Here is a 13005-nt window from a genome sequence, read left to right on the forward strand (position 1 = left end):
ATAATTTTCTTCACATTCCGTCACAAGCACCTGAATTTATGATCAATTTTCCATGATATATCATTATATGTATATAATGAGAGGTAGGTAGATAAATGTATCTCTTCTATTCTGTTATATGATTGAAAATCAGGTATTTTATATTCAATCAAGAATGTTTCACATAGTCATGCATTGGTATTAAAATGTATGAATCAGATTCCTTAACCAGTTGACAAGGTTTTTGGTTAGTGCAGGTGGTCATGGAAACAACCATCAGCCTGAACTTTAGAGCAGAAGTTGATCGGGAAAAGAACATCAAGGTTTTCTTTCCTCCAGAATTTATAGTTATTTTAAATATATTACTTATTTTAAATATATGTCAAGGTTTAAGTTAATTCTTAGAACGCTTACGAAACTTGTGAACTGTTTATATATCACCGATATGTGCAAAACCTTTTGTTGTACATTATTTTAATTTTTTTTTACCATTTTGAGCTATTCGTAAAAAACCCCAAGAAATTGTTTTTTTGTAGTAATGGTTATCCTGTCTGTTTCAGTATGCAATAACATTATCACAATTTGGAAAGGTTCAGCTCTATCGTATGGTGAAAGACTTTGCAAGCTTTTTCTTGCCATAGTTGAAAGTCAATTCTAATGAAGTTGGTTCGCGATTTATGGTTTATGGTTTACCTTTATAACTTTGTGTAGTGAAGTTTTATGGTTTACCTATGTAAGTTTGTGTAGTAAAGTCCTTCTTTAAATGTAGATGCTTTTCTCTTGAAAAGACTTCTGTGTACACATCACCTAATTAATGTTTCCAAATCTGTAAATATGTGCTATAGTATGCTAGTTTGCTTGAAAGATTTATGCCTTCTCGTAAGATATCATGCGAGTTTGTTTCTAATTTGTGAGAATAGGTATCTACCGGATGGAGTCCTTCTGAGTCTTTCAGGCCAATTATTGATGATGCCCCTGTATTTTATTCTTCTGAAGTCGTAAGTTAATAGCAGGATAACTTATAAGTTTTTATTCTTATTTTTTAAATAACTCAGATGCTCATTTTATTCTAATTGTTTACTCATCAGGAATTTCAAGATGCCATCGGTTACATAGAAAAAATACGTCAAGAGGCTGAAGGATTTGGTATATGTAAGATTGTACCCCCTCCTTCCTGGAAACCACCATGCCCTCTTAAAGAAAGGAGTATATGTGAAAATGTTAAATTTTTAACGGGAATCCAGAAAGTGAACTTGCTTCAAAATAGGGAGCCTGTGAAGAAGAAAAGATGGCGGAAGCGTAAAAGGGGAAGACATCCAAAGATGGGGAACAATAGGAAGTCTCTGGGAATTAATCTGTTAGATATATTTGATAATGTCATGACTATTGTGATTTATGTTTAGTTTACAGATCTTACTTAAACAGGACAAATCAGTACTTAACTGAAATCAGCACTTATACTGAAGTCAGAATTTAAGTCATCAGTACTTAAGGTTCAGAAGATATGTATCAGAAGATAATATCAGGACTTCAAGGAAACGTTCAGATAAGGAAGGCAGCTGATTTACAGGAAGAGAAGATCGAGACAAACATAAGAACAGATATGCATGAAGAAGGAATTCTATGAAGAATAGAATATTTGGAAGAAAAGATATCTGATTGATATATTTTAGGAAGCAGAATTATATTCCATATCAATTAACGATTATCTTGTAACTGTGCAATATATAAACACAGACATAGGGTTTACACTAGAAGTGTTATCACAATCGAGAAGATTATTCATTTGTAACCCTAGCAGCTCTCGTGATATTTGTTCATCACTGAGAGAGGACAGTTCCATACTGTAACAGAGTTTATTATTTTGAATAAAGTTTGTTTTTTGTTACTTGAGTTATTAAAGTTTGATTTGATTGTGCTATACACTGTATTCACCCCCCTCTACAGTGTGTGTGTGACCTAATAAGTGGTATCAGAGCCTATCTGTTAACACACAAATAGTTTAAGATCCAAAAATAATCATGTCTGAAGTAGAAACTCCAACTAAGCCCACCAAAGCTGAAGAACCTCCAAAGACACAAATTCAAAGCCGATATGAGACTATTAGAGTTCCCATATTGAGACCATCTGAATATCCCATATGAAAGGTGAGGATGACCATGTTTCTGGAAGCTACAGATCCAGAATATCTTGATAGAATCAAGGAAGGGCCTCACAAACCAACTAAGCTCACTGTTGCAGTTGCAGGTGAAGCAGCAAAGTCTGTACCAAAGGAGAAGAGTGATTACACTGCTGAAGATATCGCATCAATTGCTAAGGATGCTAAGGTACGACACTTACTGCATAGTGCTATTGATAATGTAATGTCAAACAGGGTAATAAACTGCAAGACTGCAAAGGAGATATGGGATGCCTTGGAAACAAGATGTCAGGGAACGGATACGATTAAGAAAAACAGGAAGACAATACTCACTCAAGAGTATGAACACTTTGACTCAAAGGCTAATGAGTCATTGACTGATTTATATGATAGATTTGTCAAACTCTTGAATGATTTGTCACTGGTTGATAAGGAGTATGATCTTGAAGATTCAAACCTTAAATTTCTGTTAGCTCTTCCTGAATGCAGGGATTTGAAGGCAACAACAATAAGAGACAACTATAATCTTGATGAAACAACTCTTGATGAAATTTATGGAATGCTCAAGACTCATGAACTTGAGATGGAACAAAGAAGCAAGAGGAAAGGAGGAAAGTCAAGGACAGTTGCTCTTAAGGCTGAAGAAGAATCCCCCAAGGCAGCTACCTCAAGGAAAGATAAGGGTAAAGCTCTCTTCACAAAGTCTGATACTGAGTCATCAAGTTCTGAAAGTGATGATGACTCAGAATCTGAAAGCTTGCCTGAGATGGATGCTGATGAAGAGATGATGAAGCTGTGTGCTCTTATGGTGAAAGGAATCACAAAGATTGCATACAGGAAGTTCAGGAAGGGAAAGAAGTTTTCCAGGAAAGGCGCAAGTTCTGATAAGAAGAATTTCAGAAAATCTGAGGGCAGAGGAGGAAAGTCTGACAGAGGAGATTATACAAATATCAAATGCTACAACTGTGGTGAGAAAGGCCACATATCTCCTGATTGCAAGAAAGTGAAGAGTGACAAAGGCAAGGCTCTTGTCACAAAGAAGAAAAGCTGGACAGACACCTCAGATTCTGAAAGTGAGGAGAATTATGCCCTGATGGCAAATGCTGATACGGCAAGTGTTGAAAGCAGTTCTGAAGCTGCTGAGTTAAAGGTACCTCAAACTACTTATGCCTTTCATACTGATGATATTAATGAGTTGAGAAGATATCTTAAAACCATGTTCATTAGTTATAGAGATCAAACTTTAACATGTGAAAGATTAACTTCTGAAAATATTGCTTGCAAAAAGAGGAATGATTATTTAGAAAAAGAGTTAGTCATGTTCCATCAAACTCAGAAAGATAGAGATGATGCTTTCTATGTTAGGGATGAAGTGCTTAAAATGAATGAATCTCTAAAAGCTGAGTTAGAAAAGGAAAGAGAGATTATCAGGACTTGGACTAACTCTGGCAGAACAACTCAGAATTTGTTAAGTAGTGATAACTGGAAAGAGGGCTTAGGTTATGTGTAACACCCCCAAATCCGGGGTCGGGGATCCGGGTTGTCACGAGTTCCATTTCCCTTAATAACACTTAATCTTAATAAACAACCAACTACTACATACTGTGACCCCACAATATACACACACACCTCAAGTTATAGTCTCAGAGATGAATACAAAAAAAATACAAGTCACTTTATTCCACAATTATATGCCATTACACCTTAAAAGGGTTTCTGAATAAATTTACATTTCTTTGCCATTATTACAATTCATAAATATACATAAGTCTGGTACATCAAAAGTTGAAAGCCTAGCCTATTGGTAGATCCTACCTCGGCTATAACGGCATCAACGCCTACAGGAAACTGCGGAACGTTTCCTAACCGCTTGTGAATCGGGAGCTTGGTCCTGTTCATCTTTTCTATCTGTTGTTGTGTGATGAGGAAGAAAGCAAGGGTGAGCAACAAGCCCACCGAAATAATATGTATAATAATTAACAATATATGAGCATTCTCATAGTACTCATGAAAGTCTTGGTCAAGAAGAAATGAACCAAGTTTGATATCTTAATGCGAAGAAGTCGCAAAATATTCAGTATATATACTTATATACTTTTCAGAAGTCCTCTTCCAAGCCTAATATACACAGAGTTCCGGTTTATAACTGTATAAAAATATCGTTGCAAGGTGATCTCATATATCTAACCTTGTCTCAACGTTTTTGTGAAAATCTTTGTCATGCATAAGATAATCATTAACCAGATATAAGTTTAAAAGATGAAGTTACAAGATACTCCAATATACTTACATCTTTTCCAAATACTACTTGAACTACCACCATTCAAGTTATAATCAGTTTCAAAAGTTCATCACACTGATGAGACTACAAGACAAGATTTGAATAGATTCAATCTTTGAATATCATTATAAATAATGAAGTTACGAGGTACTTCATTAAGTCCCGATATATATATACACTTATATATATATACATAACATACACTCCTTGAAAACCTCTGTTATGAAAATTATAAACAGAGTTGCAATATCCAATGAATTTGGAAAGGAGAAAACCTTGGCATAAACCTGATATCTTGTTGATCAGGCAAAGATACCAATAAGTAACCTTTTCTACTAGTAGATGGACGAATTCCCCACTGGTCATCACCCTGGTCGCAATAGGACCTTATGCTGGACAGCCACTCAGCCACTTACGCATTTGATGGACTCCCACTGAGCCACTTACACAATCATGGATGTCCACTGAGCCCAAGTTGCTTATGCCGACTCAATAGATGGACTTACTTCCCAAACTTTGGGTAAGTAATCAATTCATTTATCAAAACAGCAACCTCGTTGCGAATATAAAATACACCACATAGCCGGATCCCTCAGGTTTTGAGCGAATATTTAAATCCCCTTCGAAAGGAAGATCTTAAATATAAAAATGAGTTTTGGGATCCGCTCTAACTTTTAAAATCATTTCGAAGACTCGAAACATTTTTAAGAATGTTTGGAGTACTGCTGATTTATTAAAATAAATCAGTCCCAATATATTAAAAAATATCTGAATATTATTATTTAAATAATATTCCCAAAAAGGATCATCTCTATAAAAATAATCGAAGTAGAAGTGTTAAAACTCATACTTGAAATGAATATTAAATAACCAAAGATATACTTATACGAAAGTACTATCTTTATTTGAATAATCAAAGATAAGTTTGATTATCGACACCTTATTCTTTAATAAAATAAAGAATATATCTCAGGAAATAATCGGAGTCATAGATCCTCAAATGAATATTCAAATAATATTCATTAAATAATATAAACTGAGTCATAAGCCCTCGAATGAATATTCAAAATAATATTCATTTAATAAAATAAAAGGAGTCATAAGTCCTCGAATGAATATTCGTAATAATATTCATTAAATAAAATAAAAGTTATCGAATAAACCTTATTCGATTAATAGTTTTGAAAACTATATCAATATATATATATATATTTAAATATATATATATAATATACTCGGGAACATCGACTCCCGGTCTTAGAAAATGTTCACCTTTGGGTCCCCTATACTAAGGGTATACACAACTACTGCTTATCTCTAGCATAGGTATTATGCAACTAATAAGCATTTGAACCAACAGATATATAAATCAAGAATACGGAACAGGCATGCATATATACCATATCACATGCTACAATATATCGCAAGAATTTGCTAATAACAAATATGCATTTATCACAAGATCATGCATATACACATATACATCACAACAATAGTTATACGGGTAGAAAACTTGCCTGAGCGACTAGGGGTTACAAATGGCTCCGGACGAATCTGGTAACCTATAAACAACATGTAAGTTGGAATTAAACCAAAGTCACTTGTAAATCTATACTTTAACCAAATTAGACTCTAACGCTCGTTTTGCGCTTACTGATTCTCTTAAGTCGCTCGAGTACCCTCGGCTCCACCATTTTTAATAAATTAACCATTACGAGTTTTAAGGCGATTCTTTCGTGAGTACCTTACCAACTGCCTAATCCACTTAACATAATTGTTTCATACTCCAATTAGTCCTTTAAGGTCTTTAACCTATGTTTCAAAGTAAGCCGAGGGGTAATGGTTCGTTCGCGAAACGTCGTTACTTAAAACGGCCGTTTCTCCCAAACCGTACATCGGAATCAAATGAACCACATATCAAAACGAAGCTCGTAACATGAACTATCTAATCATGGCAATGGTCAAAACCTAGCAGGGAGTTCTCGGGTCCTAATGGTAAGAACAAAACAGCCTAAAGTAAATCGGACATTACGACGGCTATGTTTACGCGATTTCCCAAATTTAAAACACTCTAATTCAACCCACAATCAATCCACAATCACAACCCAATCAAAAATCCATCCATACTACATCATAACAGCCCCAACAACTCAACATCAACAATTTATACTTATTCTTAAACTTGAATTTAACTACACTTAAGTTCATTAATCAACAATCCAAGAACTACCACTCCAAAAACTTCACAAAATCAACTAATCTCTACATTTACAACTAGCAAACCTCTCATGAATTATAACAACAAACTAAACCTAATTACTCAAATAAAGTTAGGGTTTGGAGGGGTTATACCTTCCTTGGAGAGTGGAGAATCAAGAGAATGGCTTGGAATCACCCTTAAAGTCCTTATCCAAGCTTAATCTAAACAAAACTTCAAGAACAAAAAAAAAATTAGTTCTTGAAAAACACTATTCACCATCTTCTTCCATGATTTTTAGGAAGAGATTGTGGATGATTTAGGAGCTCAAACTTATAGGATATTCATAACTATGCATAAGGAGTCTTAGATAATTACCTTGTAATTTAACAAAGCTTGGAACTATGATTTTGACTTTCTTGCTTTGGAAAAGAAGAAGAAGCCGAGAGCAAGGTGAAGAAAATGAAATAATCTTTGTGTTTGGGTGAAATGATTGTTGTTTGGTTGTTTTGAGCTTGATTTTGGTTAATTACCTTTTTAACCATGAACTTTGTGTGGTTTTAAATCAACCACACCTCCTTCCCCCTTATGTCATGCTTATGTCACCTTGTTATGTCATCATCCCTTACTTGCCCTCTTCTCATTGGTTTGATGACATCATCCCCTCTAATCTCTTTGATTAGCTCCTAATTGTTTGCCTAATGACCGCTGATCTGTTATACGGTTCGCTTAACTTTCGTTCTTGTTTCTCGTTTGAGGGATCATACCCGGGATCTTATTACTTGGGTTTCCTTAACCTTTCTCAATACATTATAATCCTTTTATGATCCTCTCTTATAATCCTTTAATTTAAATCCTTTTTATCCTGTTACCTTATACTCAATTCTTTCGATATCTGGTGGATTTTCGGGAAAAATCAAAGCGTTCGGATTTAGATTCTGACGATCTTTACATACACTTATATACCACATAGAGTACTAATAATATCCCAGAAGCTCAATAAAAGAACCTCTACATAGTGTGGCTTGAAAAGTTTTCTTATTCAGCAAAACACTATTCATAAGGGTTTCAAAAATTCCAAAAATTGGGGTTATTACAGTCTCCCCTCCTTAGAAGGATTCCGTCCCGGAATCAGATAGAAAATGAGTAGGGATACTTTCTTAGCATTGCACTTTCTAACTCTTACGTAATTTTCCCACATTGTGGTTCTACCATCAAACTCTGACTAGTTTGATAACTCTTCTCCTAAGCATTTGTCCATTTTTGATCTATAACCCTTCCTGGTTGCTCCATGTAGGTTACGTCTGGTTGCATGTCTATGCACTTATATGCCCCTATTTGTCTGGCATCTGAATTACACTTCCTTAACATTGATATGTGGAACACGTTATGAACTTACTACATGTTCGGGGGTAGGGCTAGCTCATATGCTAACTTCCCCAATACGTCTTAATACCTCAAAGGGTCCAACAATTTATAGGCTTAGCTTTCCTTTCTTTTTGAACCTCATCAATCCTTTCCAAGGGATACCTTTAACATTACTAGGTCCCCTATTTCCTATTCTTTGTCCTTTCGTGTCAAATCAACATATTTCTCATGTCCATCTTGGGCTACTACCAGCCGTCCTCTGATTAGATCCGTCATATCCTTGGTCCTTTGGACCACTGCTGGTCCGAGCATCTTGCGCTCTACAACTTCATCCTAACATAAGGGAGATCGACATTTTCTTCCCTCAAAGATCTCATAAGACGACATCTCGATACCTGACATACGATCTATTATCGTGAGAAAACTCAATCCGCGTTAAGTGATCATTCCAAATTCTTTCAAGTCTATTGCACAGACTCTCATTATAGCTTTTAGCATTAGAGCTTTTGCTTCTCAATACCCATTCTTTTCCAGTTCACAATCGCTACTACCTTCCGTTCCTAATATTATACTGGTTATACTTTTGCTCGTTAGCGTTCTATAACCTTTTAATAACCACGTCAACCTTAGTATCACGAACGTGTTAGAATCAGAATACCACCGTACTGATACTACTTCCTTTAGCTGCTTCCATCTTCAAAAGCTTGATCCATCATATAGAAGTAAAGGAATTTGTTGAGAGATCATTATGATCATGAACACTTGTTCTATTGCATAGTTAGTACAGAAGGTGGCCAGCCTTTAGTACTTGACAAGCAATTAAACAACATGTGGTATCCTACTAGGCTTCTATCACACAGATAGATAGTCATTCGGCAATACCTCCCCTTCTGGAAGGGTTGTTCTTCTCAGCTTATATGAAATGAAAAGAAGAGAAAAGAACGAATTGAAGAGAATTGTGTATATGAAAAAAATATACTGCCACAAAATATCTGGCTTGGAACCTACCTCTAAACTATAGAGGTTTGTCATAAGAGAACAAAATATATGTGTATATATATCAAGTATTATCGCATCGCATTTCACATGCTTAATTATTTACTATTCCATCCATCATTCTATGGACCCATGCTCTTGCTCGAGCTTATACACAATCACCTTTGAAACTCCCTCGATATCGAAAATCGAATCTGGGATCTCATTCTTGACATCACCGTTACTAGAATTCTATGCTTGCACTGCAACCTTCCTCGTATAGTAATACGACTCTCTATTGATAAGAAGGAATAAATATTCAATAGGTAGATAATCTACTAATTAGTCTATCAATGATAACTTATACACCACCACGACCCGATTAGTGGTACCCAATCTCATGGTTGTAATCGACTCATTACTCGCAGAATCATTGCTGCATTACTATGGTCCACCACTGACCTACTGTCGTAATTCACTTTCCATGAAATCTTAATATCTAACCATACGGATTCCATACAGGTCATATAGAATTCTCCTAAGGAGGTAACATAATTACCATTCATGATTCATGAAGAACACTCTAGATCCTGATGTACATACATGACATGAAGCAGATAAAATTGCAGAAGAGTTTCAATCAAAGCAACGATAGCAGGTTAATCCCATTCTTAATCATATACCTTCAATAGAAGACTTAACTCGAAGGTTCGTCTAGTCCTTTTTGAAACATGGTCCTGGCTTATCTCAAGATAGTACCTTCTGAGATAGATAGCCCGCTCATGGCGATTACACGAATTAAACCTTTAACAACTTCTATTACGGTTGGGTATTGCACAGTCATCAGAAGGAATGTCAATCTTCCAAACCATAATACAACCTTCACAGCTTTAACCATCATCACTGTATTCCTTTGGCACAAGCGCCTATAATTATCCTCTTACCTTTAAAGTATCGGCCACCTCTTTGGCCTTTCCTGATAGTAAAATTTCCTTACAGTCAATGTCATTTTAACCACCTCCAAATAAATTTTCTACCTCATTTCAATCACTGCTTATGTGAAGATGTTTTCCTTAAAATCTGATGAGTTAAAAAAAATATCACCATTTTTCCATAAGTTATTGCCTCAGTCTTTAGAGGTTAATCACTGTCACGACTGACTCTCAATTATACTTAGAACATTTTTTATCTTAGGTCCTAATTTCCCTGAACAATTTCGACCTTTACTGGTTCGATCCATACTTTCTCGTGGTTTAACACATGCCCCACTTGGCATCATTATAATTACGTCATATTTCCTTTATCAATATTTCTATTCTTGAGAATTTTGAATATTACCTTTCTCCTTGTAAAACCTCTAAGGTTATCCTTGAATCGTTCCTCCTGTATTTCCTAGATACAGGGCATATCAAAATACATTTACTAATACTAGAACCATTGTCTATGTACTTCTAAAAAATTTCTTTACTGATCTTTAAAGGTTGTTGTTACCTTGATCCTTTCCAATTCATACTTGTCAAAACTCATGTTGTCCCTATTAAGGGTGAAATGCCAACCCTTATGCATTCCCCTAGGATTCATTTTAAGTTACCGATGTTCTATCCTTAATTCCACCTCTAAAAATGTACATGCATCCTTCCATGGATAAATCAAGTCATATATCCCTGATGAGGGTGTATTTATTCAATCATTCCCACCTTGATAGTATATGCCTAATTTCATAATAATATCATTATCCAAAATGAGGTCAATCCATATGGCCTCAAAAGACAATAACGGTTATCCACTTTTCTTGCCTGATTCGGTAATGATAACAAGGATATTCTGGAAGATATTGGTCGTGTTCAACATGAACTCCTTCTTAATAATTCCGTATTTACTTTTGTTATTTATCTCAACAGTCATCTCAATGTTGGGATATCTCTCATTCCTGGTGTCTTCCTTCCTGGGTATCAAGCCACCGGTCTCACACTCCACATTCTTGAAGGTCACTTCCTTCATCCAATTTTCCTAATTTCTTACTTTCTCGTCTCCTCGGTCTATCCGCATCTCATTATTTATCCTTTGAACTATCTCAAGGTTTCCCGAATCCTTCCAACTTGAAGGGGGTACAACATATATGTATCTCTTATGCCTTCAACCATCAATTTAACTCATGGTGAATCACCCTCATCCTGACGATTACTTACTTTTCTATTTCTATTGCTACGAGTCTTTAGGGTTTCCTCATACCCAAATTCCTTATTATTCCTCAAACTCTATTGTCTTTATATTCCTTTCCACTTCAGTTTCTTTTTAATTTCCTTTCTCTTATCATTATTTCATGAACCAACACAACATAAGCATTGATTTCAAATATCCCGTCATTCTGGATTCGTGTCCTCAGAACGAATCTTGACAACTTTTAGAGCTTAGATTCATAATTCATCATACTCGTCCGCCTTTGTTCTGGCTCTAAGGCTTTTACACTATCTCCATAACCTTGGGAAGTACTTTCCTGAAAACAATTGACTGAACTTTAATCAGTTTATCATAACCTCTTGCTTTGTGCCTTTCTTGGTCTTTCACCAGTGGGTGGTCTCTCTCTTAGGAGGGTAAGTGATAGAAACAGTCTTTTATGATTCGTCAATCATTTAGAATCTCAAATGATTCCTGTATTTCCTTTAGCCAGGCTCTTTCCTCGACTGGGTCAGCTATTTCCTTGGAACTTTGAGAGCTTAGCGACTTAAAGGTCCTGAAAGAATTTCACACCATATTGTTTCCTCAAGGTGGTGGTTAGGGGTAAAAGTATAAGTTTTGTTTTAGGCAGGTCCATGGATTGCCCAATAGGAGTACCATCCTGGTTCTTCCTATCTTGCTCGACTTCTGTTTTCTCAGTCTAAATATTTCTTCATACTACCCGTAATTGGGGTCATCTTTTAATTTAAAATCTTCATTTTCCACTTCATTATATTATGGGTTCCTTATATCTTAATTACGACCTCCCTGATTATCACATTCAAGGTTTGCCCCTAATCTTATTCCTCATGGGGGCATAATGCTTGGAAAAATTTTGAGAATCTCTGGATATTTGTCTTACTTACTTTGCTTAAGTCTTTCCCTCGTTCTGTCCTTGCATGATTGCAAATTATGAATTCTCAAGTTCTATAAACTTCATTACACTCTCTTAAGTGTTAATAGTGCAATTAACAATATGAACTTATCATAACAAACTGATCTGAACTGAAATTAATGAATATATACATAACCATTAGTTCGAGGGTACAACAACTGAACACATTAAAAAGAATTACATCATGTGATCTGATCGCTTCTATCCCAAAAGTACTACCATAGATAATCATCTAGTCATTAAAACTAATCATTCATAACTTAGGCTAATCCTCCAAAAGCGGTGCTACATGAAACCCTTGTCTGATTGCTCTGGCTTTGCACACTACCATGGATCAAGAAATGCGGGCACGCACGACATCCCTAACCTGCTCCATCACAGAGGTGATGAGGTCTAAGATAGTTACAAGTAGAGCTGGATCAATCTGACCCTCAAGATGGCCTCTAGCTGTAACACGGGTGGTAGCCTCAATCCTTTCCATGCTATGAGCTAATCCTGCCGGAAGTACCCCGCCCTCAATCCTTGGTGCAGTAAGTCGATCCAACAGATCACTCCTAACATTACGGGCATCGGACAGGCCACCCAAAGTCATGTAATAATCGGCGATAAGAGAAGCCTGAGTGGTTGCATCTAGCAGTTCATGGGGTGCAGGTGGTGCAGGCCCAAGGGATCCAAATGGATAACCAAGCACGGTATCAAGTGACAATGGTGCAGGAGATAAAGGTGGCATTTCCTCAGTAGGTGTTGAGCTCTGTACAGGGGAGGGAACAGGAATTGGTGGAACCTCATGGATGTCCTCAGGAACCTCGGGAAGAGGGTCTGATACTGGTATAATTGGTGCCGTGGAAGGCCCCACTCCTTCTGCCCTCATTAACCTTTGTGCCCTTGGTAACTCTTCATCCTCTAGTGCCACCCTCGCGGCCATTCTTGCTCTGGTAGTCGCCCTGACTACG

The 13005-nt window shown here is 36.3% G+C and overlaps 1 pseudogene; it reads left to right on the plus strand.

The window, feature by feature from the left end:
* The first annotated feature begins 118 nt into the window (after positions 1–118).
* The window catches only part of LOC141673839 (lysine-specific demethylase JMJ18-like), a 37142-nt pseudogene continuing 24255 nt past the window's right edge, over positions 119–13005 (plus strand).

This window comes from Apium graveolens, chromosome 7 (assembly GCF_009905375.1).
Source record: "Apium graveolens cultivar Ventura chromosome 7, ASM990537v1, whole genome shotgun sequence".
Lineage (NCBI taxonomy): Eukaryota > Viridiplantae > Streptophyta > Magnoliopsida > Apiales > Apiaceae > Apium > Apium graveolens.